Here is a 14,576-nt window from a genome sequence, read left to right as displayed (position 1 = left end):
CTTTTACACATTAAATTCCATGATTAGGATCTAGATAAAATATTTCCTTTAAAGGCTGAATATAAAAGACACAGGGACACCAGCTACAATGTTATAGGTTATTTGAAAGGTCTGGTATCAAGCTCCTTTATGGAGGCCTGTGGGAGCCATAATTTCCAGGCAGATATTACTCCTCAGAATGGTTGTACACCTCAGCCCTGGAGGCAGGCAGCCTGGATCCAGTCCTGGTTCTGCCATAAGGAGTCTGCAACTTTGACTAAGTCATGGAACCTCAGACTCTCTGTCTGTGCATGGAAATAGTATTAATTATTTCCTCATAAAGCTGTTGCAGTTTTTTAAGCTACAGTGAGTTTTCACAAACTGAACATATCCATATAACCAGCACCTTGATCATGAAACAGAACCTTTCCTGCCTCCAGTCATCCTCCTTTTGTTCCTTTCCTGACAGTATGTTCCACAGTATTCACCATCCTGATGTCTAAAAGCAGGATTTGCTTTGTCTACTTCATCCCTCACACCAATGGAATCATGTAGGATGTACCGTTGTGTATCTGGCCTCTTTTCCTTAACTTTATGTTCTGAGATTCATCTTTTTCAGGTAATTGTGAATATTTCATGAAGAAACTCTGGAAGATGCAGAAATTGGGAGAAAGGGGTGTGGAGTCCAGAATCAAAGATATGTCAGTATTAGCCTGACATCTTACACAGTGGGTATGAGAGATATGAATATAGACATTGAATATCAGACTTCAGGTTGAGAAATTCTTGATAGATACTATCATGGGGTTTTAGAGGTAAGGGCAAAGAAAGAAAAGTATCAAGAAGTTTTACTCTGAGAAAAATAAAACCATGAAAGAGAGATCAATAAGCTATAGTTTTGAGTCATTATCAGTTGTCATCACCAGATCATCTCTCACAGTAAACAGAAATAATAACTAAAAAATTAAAACTACTGACTAATTTGATATATGTAGCTATATTTTCATGTCTGTAGATCAGCCCTATCTGATCAGGTCACCGATTATATATGTGTGTGTATGTGTGTGTGTATATATATACACACACATATATATATATATATATATATATATATTTTTTTTTGGCGAGGAAGATTGGCCCTGAGCTAACATCTGTTGCCAATCTTCCTCTTTTTGCTTGAGGAAGATTGTCACTGAGATAACATCTGTGTTGATCTTCCTCTACTTTGTATGTGGGACGCCTCCACAGCATGGCTTGACAAGCCATGTGTAGATCTGTGCATGGGATCCAAACCTCCAAACCCTGGGCCACTCAAGAGGAGCACACAAACTTAACTAGTATGCCACTGGGTTTGCCCCTAGATTATATTTAATAGTGCTATGAATTTTCTTATTTTGTGGTTAGGTGTGATGACTAGGAAATATTAAAAGTGAAGAATAAAGTTTTCTGATAATATATAAAGTTTATTCAATCATTCATTGCACAGACATTTACAAAACGCTATGCTCTAAGCTCTGTGTTAGTCACTAGAGATACAGAGGTGAAAGGCAGATACAGAGAGTCTACAGTTCAATGGGGATACGTTTAGAAGTATATGATTACATGCTATGTGAGTGATAAAATATGCAGATGAACCATAGGGTGGTACCTAATCTTGACTAGGAATAGGTGATCCATCAACAAGGAGACTTCTAGAGGTAGGAAAATCTTAGGTGAAGAGACATGACAGAGGGAAGTCAGAATATTTCAGTTACACAGAGAAGTATTTACGAAGATACTGACTTGGTGCTTTAAATGGGTCAGTATACTTGCTCCACGGAGCATGATTGAGGAGAAGTGAGAAGAGAGGTTAGAGGGCCTGGTCATAATCAGGTCATGAGGTGCTCTAGGCAATGATAAGAAATTGGTCTACTTTCCTGAAGGCAATGAGGAGCTTTGGAAAGATTTTTAAAGGAGAATGACATATCAGTGTTTTGTTTAGAAATATCAACTGATGCAATGTATAGAGATAAGATTAGGAGAGAGCAAAGCTAAAATGATAAAGAGAAATTTGTAGGTTATTTCAACAGTTCACTTAAAATATTAGAAGGCCCAATCCAAGCCACTGGCATTAGATTCAGAACCAAGACAAGACCAAGGAGGTTAAAGAGGTCATTTCAACTGAACTATATTACAATAGAGATTGAAGAGTGGCATGAAGGGCAGGTGAGTCACTGGAAATGTAACAGTTATAATTTATAAAACTAGTAATGATACTATTCATTATGATACACAATTCAATAACAAAAAAAAGAGTGAATTTGTGGAATGTAGGAGGAGAATGAGTTTGGTTATGGACAAGTTGACTGAAGAACCTGTGGAACATCCAAATGGAGGTGCCCCTACAAAGGTCACTGTGGATTTAGTCACTCCATTCCATCCCACAGTCTTTCTTTTGGAGAAATTGGAAAGCTAAATGGTATGGATGTTCCTAAACTCCCTTGAGGTGAGAGCCTATTTTCACCTTTACTGTGTGTCTGGAAGTAACTGTGGCTGCAGCAGCTGCAGCAGCATCTTCTTTATCCATCTTCATAATGCTGGGATTGTAACTAAGAGAGTCCGTTCTCCAGATTCTTGAGTATCAAGAGGTAAGTTGCAGTGGTGGCTTCTATATCTTCTGGATTCTTATGTGGCTTCAGTGGCAGCCTCAGAGCAGTTGCTCCCTTGATCTAATAGAAATTTATTGCTCTGGGAGTCACTTAGAGACCCTGACAGAACACTCATCAGTCCTTCCACAGGCTTGCAAGCTGAATCTCTTGTAATGAATCACTGCCTGCATAAAACACCTACAGTAAATAGATATATAAATTCAAATGTTTTCTTTCTCTCCTAAAACCATTAGTAAGAGCTAACATTTATTGAAGACTTATTACACAGGAACAGTTTAAGTGTTATATGTATGCTGAATATTTAACCCTCCCAACAACAATATTAATGGGACATTGTTTTAACTTAAATTTTACCAATGAGGAAATTTGGACACAGATAAATTAAACAACTTGTCTAACTGCACACAGCAATGAGCGGCAAAGCTTGGAATTAAACCCAGCAGTTTGGCTCCCAAACCATTCCACTTATCCATGCCACCCCACTCCCTGGAGATACAATTTTTGATAAATATATTAATTGTATATCAGGGAAAATTTTGAGTGGAGCAAATTGATACTTGTGCCATACAGGTGGTAATTGAAAACACAGAAAAGGAATGAGATCTTCCAGGAAGACTAGAGTATAAAAACTTAAAAAGGTAGAAGAGGATATCCTTATAGAATATAAATGTTTAAGAGAAGGCAACCTGGAAAGGAGTTGGAGAAAAATCAGCCCAATAACAAGACATCAAAGAAATCAAATGGAGAGTAAGTCAAGAAGCTAACTACATAACCGCCAAAGCTGAGCAAGATAAAATAGTTTCCATTAATGGAAAGTCATTAATGACTTTTGCAAAAGCAGCTTCCATGAAGAGAAGAGGGGCTGGAGCAGTGGCGCAGTGGTTAAGTGCGCACATTCTGCTTCGGTGGCCCGGGTTCGCCAGTTCGGATCCCAAGTGCGGATATGGCACCGCTTGGCAAGCCTTGCTGTAGCAAGTGTCTCACATATAAAGTAGAGGAAGATGAGCATGGATGTTAGCTCAGGGCCAGTCTTCCTCAGCAAAAAAAGGAGGATTGGCAGCAGATGTTAGCTCAGGGCTAATCTTCCCCCACCCCCCAAAAAAAGAGGAGAAGAAATAAGAAAAACAATGAAAAATTCTAATGACATAAGTTGAAAATGGAGAGGGAGAATTTGGAGAAAATTAAATCAAAGTATCCTTTTCAAAGAGTGGTGGGATTGGAAAGAAGCACAATAGAAAATTACTTAAAAGAATATGCAAAATAAAATCTAGCATATGACAGGCAAGGAGAATGATTTTGCAGAAATATTCTGGAAGGAAAGAAAGAAAACGAAGTTGAAGGCATAGAAAGATGAGAAAACAAAATGATGGATCAAAGTTTCAGAGGAGATGCGAGCCAATGCAAACTGGAATATGTATAGAGGTATTTATCTATAATGTTGTAGAGAGGAATCAAATCTCTCACTGAAATTGGAAGGAGGAAGGTAAGAACAAGTCTCATCACAGACTAGACTGGTGAGGAAAATGGTAGATCAGGGAGCTAGAAAAAGTCAGCAAAGCTCTAATGAGAGAAAAGGAATGAGAGAAGAAGCTGACCAGTGACACGAAGATGTCCAATTAGTAAGATCTTGTTGAGCCTGGAAACCATATTTGTGAATGGAGCAAACTGCTAATTTGGATAATTTCCACTCAAACATTGAATGAATGATCCATGTGCAGGAACTGAGCATATAAATATATGGATGATCACCCATGATGTATTTATTGGATTGATGCAAGAAAAAGACAAGGGGCCAGGTTGGTGATGATATTAAGTGGTGAATGGATTAAAGGACAGATCATGAGAATTAAGCTGGTGAGGGATATTACTAATCCAAAAAGCATCTAATCAGTTGAGACAGAAGGGGGGATGCACAAGGCACTGAAAATACTGATAAAGCAGGAGAAAAAAAATTGGCTGGAAAAGAGTGAGTAAATTTGAAATACAGAATGTGTGATCAGAGATTGGATGATCATGATAACAAGGGCATGATGATGGAAATTAGTGATGTAGGAAGACAAGAGATAAAGAGCTACAATATGAAAACAGACAAATAATTGTATAAGGTTTATATGTGTACCATGTACACATATGGTGAAGTCATGTGAGAGGAGGTCAGAGGAAATTCTAATCAGCAAGGTTTAAAGGGGATAAATTGGAAAATTGATAGATGAAGAGAGTGAAGACTGATACAGGAGAGGCTGGTCAGTTACCATGAGCTTTTAAAGATGGAAGGCATTTATATAGGATTGATACCAGCTCAACACAAGGTTGACATAAGGGAAGCCATAGTGTAGAAAAGAAACCATATTATAACTTTAAATGACCTCTGACTAACTAGCCCAGACATGCTCTGTAGATTTTGTGGCCCCTCCCAGCTGCTTTAAGATGATAACTTTGTTCTTTTCAGTTCCTTAGGAATGTGATGACCCCCAGGCAGAGAGCCTATGCTGACAGTCATCCTCAGTGACAACTGAAAGATCAGAGTGCAGGGCAGAAATATTGCTCCATTCTCTGATGCATATCCAGTGAAACAAAAGACTATCAAGAACTGGGACCAGATGTCTGCCCCACCCAGAGACCAGCCATCTCCCCAACCTGGAGACTGCCCTGCATATAACTGGCTTATAGTCTTTGTTCTGGGAGATGGTTCTTTTAGACGTGAGTCAGCCATCTTCCCTCTTGCTAGCAAGCATAATAAAGTCCTTTCTCTCCTACCACCTTGCCTCCTGACTACTGGCATGTCTTGCTGCTAGCAGACGAGCCCACCTGGGTGGTAATAGCATGAAAGCAATAGTGGAAAATTATGTAAAACTCAATCCCTACTTGTTCCTGAACTAAATAGAGAATGGTAGAGTGAGCACTCCAGAATATTGCAGGCACAAACTAATATTAGAGGAACGTCAGATTCCACTTATGGACAAGAGATTACTGGAGAATGTTGTTGAGAATGTGTGGGGGCAATTGCCCACAGAGTGGAGATTCTGTAGAGAGTAGTGGGAAAAGTGATAGAAGAAGGAGTTTGGATGGGCCTAGAAAGAGAAAGAAAACACTGCAACACATGGAATTTAGACTAAGTCAGCCATCAATTATCCCAGACTGGAGTTCTAATTTGGGCAGTCCCCAACAAACTAACTAGATTCATACATCTAACATATGGTGGAATTTATCGGCCTACCTTTCTCAGTGAACACTAGTAATTTTTTTCAAGTGCCAGTGGAGACATTAACCTGGGGTTTTTAGATAACTGGTACAGTATGCACTCTGCAAACTTTACTGGAGACAGCAAAAGAAATGTTTAGAAACTGTTATGATCCTTCCAAAGAAGATCCTGGCCCTCTTGGGCAAGGTTAGTTATTTGTTTAGAATTTCACCTGAATGAGAAATAGCTGCTCCGGGGCTGCAGGGGAATATCCATCTCTCTGTAGGGAGTTGGCTAGAGCAAGGTTTGATTCTGCTGTTAATAAGGTCTAATCATTCCATTGTGAAGACCAGCAGCCTCTGATAGAGAAAAGAAGTCAGGCCTGCAGCCCTTCCCTACCTTGCCTCCAGTTCCTAGAAAAGCTTCTGAGAGTCAACCTACTTTTCACAGGAAAGCAATGAGATGGGAGTTGATTAAGGGAAAATTTATTGGAAAATCTGACTTGGAGATTGACGCCCAACTTTTTTCTAGAAATGGCTGAAAGTATCATATTTAGGAAACTGTAAACAACATACCTATGGAGCATAAAACAGAAAATAGTCTATGGTTTATTATATTGGAAATAACAGATGCTTTGGAGTAAGGCAAACCTGAATGAAACCTCTACAAGTATGATATATTTGCTCATTGATATAAGAACATTTACAAAGCACCTCAGATTTTTCAGTTACACATAAAGTGGAGGTAGTAAAATTATTCTGAGGAAGGTGCCTAGCAGTTTAAGATATAAGACTCAGTGTATTTTAAATATCCTCTAAAATTGGATTGCAAAATAACCAACAATATATAGTTTGATATAACATGTTACAATGTCATAATGCACTATACAAAATTCATATCACATTTCTATAGTTCCTAAGTTTTTTGTGTGCAGTAAACTGAAAGTTGAAGGGCCACTTTCATTATTAGCTTGTTCTTTAGAAGGACTCCTTCAGGAAGATTTTGATAAGATTCTTTGAAGTTATTTTTGAGTTGATGAATTAGAGGTACTTATATTTTTTACCCACTTGAAAAATAATTTTGAAATAATTATAGATTCACAGGAAGTTGCAAAGATAGTACAGTGAAGTTCTCTGTACTTTGCACTCAAGTTCCTCCAATGGTTACATCTTATATAAGTATAGTACAGTATCAAAACCAGGAAATTGACATTGGTATACTGTGTGTATATAGTTCTATGTCATTTTATCATATTATCCCCTTTATCATATGTGCAGATTCATGTAACTACCACTGCAATCAACATACACAACCACTGCGTCAGCACAAAGATCTCCCTTGTGTTATCTCTTCATTTGTCAAATCTCCACCCTTATTATCCTTACCCCTGGGAACCACTACTGTGTTTTCTATCTCTATAAAGTTATTTTGAGAATGTCATATACATGCAGTTATACAGTTTGTGACCTTTTCAGATTGGCTTTTTCACTTAGCATAATGGCCTTGAAATCTGTCCAAGTTGTTGCATATACCAATAATTCATTCCTTTTTATTGCTGAGTAGTATTCCATGGTATCACTGTGTCACTGTTTGTTTAACCATTCACCTATTGAGAGACATTTTGGTTGTTTACAATTTCTGGCTATTATAAATAAAGCACTACAAAAAATTGTCTGCAGGTTTTTGGGTGGACGTAAGTTTTTAATTTTCTGGATAAATACCCACAAGTGCAATTGATGGATTTTAAGGCAAGTGCATGTTTCTTTTTTTTTTTTTTAGAAACAAACAAACTATTTTCCAGAATGACTGTATCATTTTACATCCTCATAAGCAATGTATAAGATATCTAGTTTTCCTGCATCCTTTCTAGCATTTGTTATTAAGGTTATTTTATTTTTATTTTTAGCTATTCTGATAGTGTATAGTAATATCTCTTCATAGTTTAAATTTTCATTTCCCTGATGGCTAAGATGTTTAATATCTTTTCATCTGCTCATTTCTTATCCATACCTTTTTTGTGAAATTCTTCTTCATGTCCTTTGACCATTTTCTATTATTTTCTCTAAGCATTTCTAATTGTTTACTTTTATTTTTTTGCTCTTGAGTTTTGAATGTTCTTTATATATTCTAGATATGAGTCTTTTGTTATATATGAGGTTGGCAAATATTTTTCCCAGTCCCTAACTTATCTTTTTATCCTCTCAAGATGATCTTCTGAGAGCAAAAGTTTTTAATTTTGATGAGGTCCAATTTATGAATATTATTTCCTTTATGAGTTGTGGATTTAGTGCCATTCACTTTCTGTTTTTCATTATATACTGGCATGTAATGAATTGATGACAAAGTCTTAATCATTAGATACAGGTCCATTTCCATAAAATTTGCTGAGCAATATGTCTATTTTATCATTATTTGTAAAAGTATTTAATTGCTTAGTTGGGTAAACTAGACTGTTAGAGGCAAAAGAACGAAACTGGACCACCATCTTACACCATATACAAAAATAAATTCAAAGTAGATTTAAGACTTGAACATGAGACTAGAAACCATAAAACTTCTAAAAGAATGCATAAGCATCGGCTCTTTGACAACAGTCTTAGCAATATTCTTTTTGGACCAGTCTCCCCAGGCAAGGGCAACAAAAGCAAAAATAAACAAATGGGACTACATCAAACCAAAAAGATTTTGCACAGAGAAGGAAACCATCAACAAAATGAAAAGACAACCTACTGAATGGAAAAAGATATTTGAGAGTCATATTCGATAATGAGTTAATATCCAAAACATATAAAGAACTTATACATCATCATATCAAAAAAGCAAACACCCCAATTAAAGAACGGGCAAAGGTAATCGGCCCGCTGGTGCAGCAGTTGAGTTTGCACGTTCTGCTTCAGCAGCCCAGGGTTCACCTTTTCAGATCCCGGATGCGGACCTACACACCACTTAGGAGGCCATGCTGTGGCAGGCATCCCACATACAAAGTAGAGAAAGATGGTCACAGATGTTAGCACAGGGCCACTCTTCCTTAGCAAAAAGAGGAAGATTGGTGGCAGATGTTAGCTGAGGGCTAATCTTCCTCAACAACAACAAAAAGAAACCCACAAACACAAACACAAAATAAAAAATGGGCAAAGGACTTGCATAGACATTTTTCCAAAGAAGACATACAGATGGTCAATGAGCACATGAAAAGATGCTCAACATCTCAATTCATCAGGGAATTGTAAATCAAAACTACAGTGAGATACCACCTTATACCTGTCAGAATGGCTATTACCAAAAAGACTAAAAGTAACAACTATTGCAAGGATGTGGAGAAAGCAGAACCCTTGTACACTCTTGGTGGGAATGTAAATTGGTGCAGCCACTATGGGAAATAGTATGGAGGTTCTCTCAAAAATTTAAAATAGAACTACAACACGATCCAGCAATTTCACTTCTGGGTATTTATCTGAAGAAAATGAAAACACTAATTCAAAGAGATATATGCACCACCATGCTTATTGTAGCATTATTTATGATAGCCAAGATATAGAAGCAACCTAAGCATCCATTGGTAGATGAATGGATAAAGAATATGCGGTATTTATACACAATGGAATGTTACTCAGCCATAAAAAAACAGTGGAATCTTGTCAATTGCGACAATAGGGATGGATCTAGAGGGTACTATGTTAAGTGAAATAAATCAGATAGAGAAACAGATACTGTATGATTTCACTTATATTTGTAATCAAAAAAACAAAACAAATGAACAAACAAAACAAAACAGAAACAGACTCATAGATACAGGAAACAAACTGGTGGTTACCAGATGGGGGTGGGGTTGGGACATGGGTGAAATAGGTAAAGGGGATTAAGAGGTACAAACTTTTAGTTATAAAATAAATAAGTTACAGGAATGTAATGTACACATAGGGAATATGGTCAATAATATAATAATAACTTTATATGATGACAGATGATAACTAGATTCCTTGTGGTGATCATTGTAGCATGTATATAAATATTGAGTCACTATGATGTACACCTGAAACTAATAGGACATTGTATGTAAATTATACTTCAATAAAAAATGTTAAAATTATCATACAAATAATAATCACAGTAAAGATAATAGCTTATATTTTTGACCATCTACCACATGCCAGGCCACTGATTTAGGATAACCTATACAGTATCACATTTGGCATTTATAGCAAACTATGGATTATATGCTATTATTTACTCCCAGGATCAATTATTAAAGTTTAGAAGGTCTAAAAAAATATTTTGTTTACAATACCATCAGATCTAGTTTTGACCTGGTATGTGTACACATAGTCTATGATAAGGTATAGCTCTTCCAATTGCTCTTTCATTTTATTTGCACTCCCACAGCACCTGAAAAACTTTTCTGTTGAGTAACAAACTAGAGTTTCAGAGATTTTTTCCCTATGAATTTATGTTATGGCACTGGTGTAGTGATTCAAAACAAATGGATTTTAGAATGAAATAATTTGATAATAAAGTTATGACTGGGTTTGGGTTCCTTTCTCTTTGAAGAAATAAATATAATGGTTTGGAACACAGTTGAGTAGAGAGATGATAAAAACAACCACATGAATTAAAAACATTCAGTTCCTTTCACACTATCTTGTTAAGGCTAGGCTGTCATTTAATGTTTTTGGAAAAGTTTTCTAAATTATTTTTTTCATGACAGGAATAATCTATCAATAGGAATAACCATAATAATTAGTGGTATGATTCATTTCTTATTTTTCTTCAATAAACTTCCAACACAATGCATTCTATTTAATTTGTTATGAGTGTTAACACAAAAATAAAATTATAATAATACTATATGTTCCATCTATTTTTCTAACTGACCTGTTCAAGCAAAACAAAAACAACAAAATCCTAATTATAGAAAAATAAAAAGAAATACATGAAGTAAAACAAATTGTCTTTCCTCATTACATACTTATCTCCAAATGGGATGCATTTTATAAAATGACTACGTATTTCTATTTTTTTTATTTTTTTGAGGAAAATTAGCCCTGAGCTAGTGTGGGGGCCTGGAATTGGCCACCCCAAGATATGTCTCTTTGGCATGAGGATTGCCTGGGTTGGTTACTTTTAATAAACTGCAGACAGGAAGGCAACTCTGAGGGGTGGAATTTGCTTGCCCTTTGTTAAGAGACATTTACATTGTAAAGGAAATCTCCATCTGTAAAAGTGTCTCCCTCTCTGCACCAGGAAGAAGGGGGATGACCTTATCTCTAGAAACTCTTATCAATGCCAAAGGCAAGGACTTAAATCTGCATCTTGTTTACTGTACTTGTCTGATAACCTCCTGTAACTGATTCCCCTTACTGCCAACATCCTCTTTTGTCTTTAGCTGAGGAGGATATTTAAGGTGGTGGCTTCAGACATTTTGGTGAGTTGCTCAGGTTGCCTGAGCCTCTCCCATGTATACATGTTATAAAGCTTTGTTTAATTTTCTCCTGTTATTCTGTCTCATGTGAATTTAATTCATTCTCCAGCCAGAAGAACCCATGGTGGGTAGAGGAAATGTCTTCCTCCCCTACAGTAGCTACTGCCAATCCTCCTCTTTTTGCTGAAGAAGACTGGCCCTGAGCTAACATCCATGCCCATCTTCCTCTACTTTATACATGGGACACCTGCCACAGCATGGCTTTTGCCAAGTAGTGCCATGTCTGCACCTGGGATCCGAACCAGCAAACCCTGGGCTACCGAGAAGCAGAATGTGTGCACTTAACCACTGCGCCACCAGGCTGGCCCCAGTATGTCTATTTTTTAATGCCTACATAAGTCTACTTTAGATTCTATTTCACATTAATTAACCAATTATATGTTAATCTACATTAGAATTTTTTTATAACTTTCCTTCTCTTCCACTGGACTTGCTATGATCCTGTCACCCAGAACCAATTGTAGCATCCTGAGTCAGCTCTGCAACATGGAGGAGACCTCTTTAAAAGCAAAGTCTCAACCTTTAGACTGAATCTATGTCTGATTTATGACTGTATTTGACAAGGTAAAAGGAAAATTTTATATATTCTGTATTTTTTTCCCTTAAAGCCTTGAAAGTAACTAAAGCTCAAAGTCCATCAATACTTTCCTTGGGCCTCCTCCTGGGAAATGTACAATTGGTGAGGATCAAAGCAAAAGATATAACTTTTCACTTTCCCAAATCTTCTCTTTTGATATGCCATTCAGTGTGATTTTCACTACCACCTCTTGCCAATCTGGCTTCTAAAGGTTGGTCATTTCTCATGTGGTCTGTAATTGCCTATTTTTACTGGATAATTTACCAAGATGACTTTTATTCATTTGGGATATTTGAAGTTTTTCTATTTGCACTTTTACATTTATTGAAAACTTACCATAATAAGCAATCTGCTTCAAAACAAACACTCATTTATGGAGCTCCTAAGGCATGTGATTTAATCTATACAATGACATAGTTAGGTAACTACAATTCTTGTCATTTTATAGATGAGAAACCTATAGCTCTAAGAGATTAAGTACCTTGCCATAAAGAGGCAAGGGCAGCTTGGAATTCTAATTTGGGCATCTGACTCAAAGCCTGTTGTCCTTTCCCTTCACAATATTGTCTGGGTTATATTCTTGATTAGATAAGTCACAGAACAATACTTGTGGCATGTGGCCTTCTAATGACTTCCACCTTCTTGAATGTGGGCTGGACTTTATGATTCTTTTCTAAGAAATAGAATATGACAGAAGTGATGGGCTGTCATTTCTAATGTTAGGTTGTTAAAAAAGATTGTGGCTTTTTTTCTTGGATGTTCTCTCTCACTTCCTCTTGAATTACATGCTTCTGGAAGAAACCAGCTGCCTATCATGAGGCAGCCCAATGGAGATGCCCACATGAGTAAACTTAGAAGGGGGACATTTTAAGACCTGCCAACAGATAAGCACATGAACTTGGAAGCAGGACTTTCCTAGGTAAGCCTTGAAATGACTGCAAGACTAGCCAGCATCTTGATTGAGGCCTCTTGAGACACCCTGAGTCAGAACCATCCAGCTAAACTGCTCCCAGAGTCCTGATCCACTGCAACTGTGAGATAATAAATGTTATTTTCAGCTTCTAAGTTTGAGAAAATTGTTTATGTAATGTAGGGGTCTGGAATTGGCCACCCCAAGATATGTCTCTTTGGCATGAGGATTATTTGAGGCTGATTGCTTTTGATAACCTGGGACAGGGAAGGAGGCTCTGAAAAGTAGAATTTACTTACCCTTTGTAAGAGACATTTACATTGTAAAGGAACTCTCCATCTGCAAAGATATCTCTAGAAACTCTTAATCAATGGGGAAGGCAAGGACTTAAATCTGCATTTGTTTATTGTGCTTGTCTGGTAACCTCCTGTAACTGACTTCCCTCCCCCTCCCAATGTTGGCATTTCCTTCAGGATTAAGCATCTTTCCTTAGGCTAGGAACTGATTGCTGCGCTCACCTGTGACCACCCAGCTCCAGACAATAGAATTGCCTCCTGCTACGCCCTCCGAGATAGCAGACCCACTATCTGCTGTGTCCATCAAGCGCTGTGCTGACAGGGCAATCTTGTGACTATTGTGGGAGGGACATTTCAATCATATGTGAAATACCCTGTTTGGGGGTATATAACCATTCTGTGCACCCCACTTCTACGGTTCCCTTTCTTCCTTAGGGAAGAAAGGTCCCAGACCATGGTTCCTCATAAAGCTTTGTTTAATTTTCTCTTGCTATTCTGTCTCATGTGAATTTAATTCATTCTCCGGCCAGACGAACCCACATTTAGGCAGAGGAAAAGTCTTCCTCCCCTACAGTAGCAACAAATGATATAATACTTGGCTCAAAAATACATATTCAACAAATGAATGAATGAACAGGTGGACGGATGAATCAATGAACAAATACTAGGTCTTTGAGTACTGTATTTATATCTAACTTTGGCATCTATTATGTGAGAAAAAGAAATAATTCACCAAAGAGAATCATGAATAATTAGGAAATAGTATTATTTAATCTTTATGATTTGTCTACAAATATAATAAAATTAATTGCACAGAGAATAGAATTAAGTTTAAAAGGAAGAAAAGGTTTTAAACAGAAATGATTATAAATAGGTTTCTCAAGGAAGGGTTTCAAATTTAGACAGCCTCTTATCCATCCAGGATGGTTTAAGCCTGATGCCTGAGGGCTGGATTAGATGAGGTGCCTCTCACCCTTTGATATTATGATAATTAGCACTTACTGAGCCCCCCATAGGGTGTATGTTCCATCCTAGTTGCAACCTGAAAGCTAGTTTGGACATGATTTTTTTGATTTGATACGCAGAATACTCCATATATACTAATTTAAAAAAAATCTTTCCAACTCATTTAATTTGTGACCTCTTGCTTTGCTGAACTTAAAACACAAATTGTACAACTCACTCGGCAATCATTCATGTACTGGCTTGTGACATTTCTTGAATTGTTGTTTTATTGATATTTAATTCTTCCTGTAAGGAAACTTACCTGACTTCATTATTTTTTAATATGCATCTCTGCGTTTTCAATCATACCAAGCTGTGCAGTCAAACTTACAGGCAGTGAATTCTAAATATTTTTTATATAATCACCATAGAAATACCCATCTTGCTCTCACACTTTAGCCCTGGTGTGCATCTGTGCAATCACGTTTGAAGCCCAGGTCTCCCATTTGTACTCCCCCCTATTCTTCCTGCTGGCAATTACCTACAGGCTCCTAGGTCACT

The sequence above is a fragment of the Equus quagga genome, chromosome 18 (assembly GCF_021613505.1).
Source record: "Equus quagga isolate Etosha38 chromosome 18, UCLA_HA_Equagga_1.0, whole genome shotgun sequence".
Lineage (NCBI taxonomy): Eukaryota > Metazoa > Chordata > Mammalia > Perissodactyla > Equidae > Equus > Equus quagga.
This window is presented reverse-complemented; position numbering follows the sequence as displayed.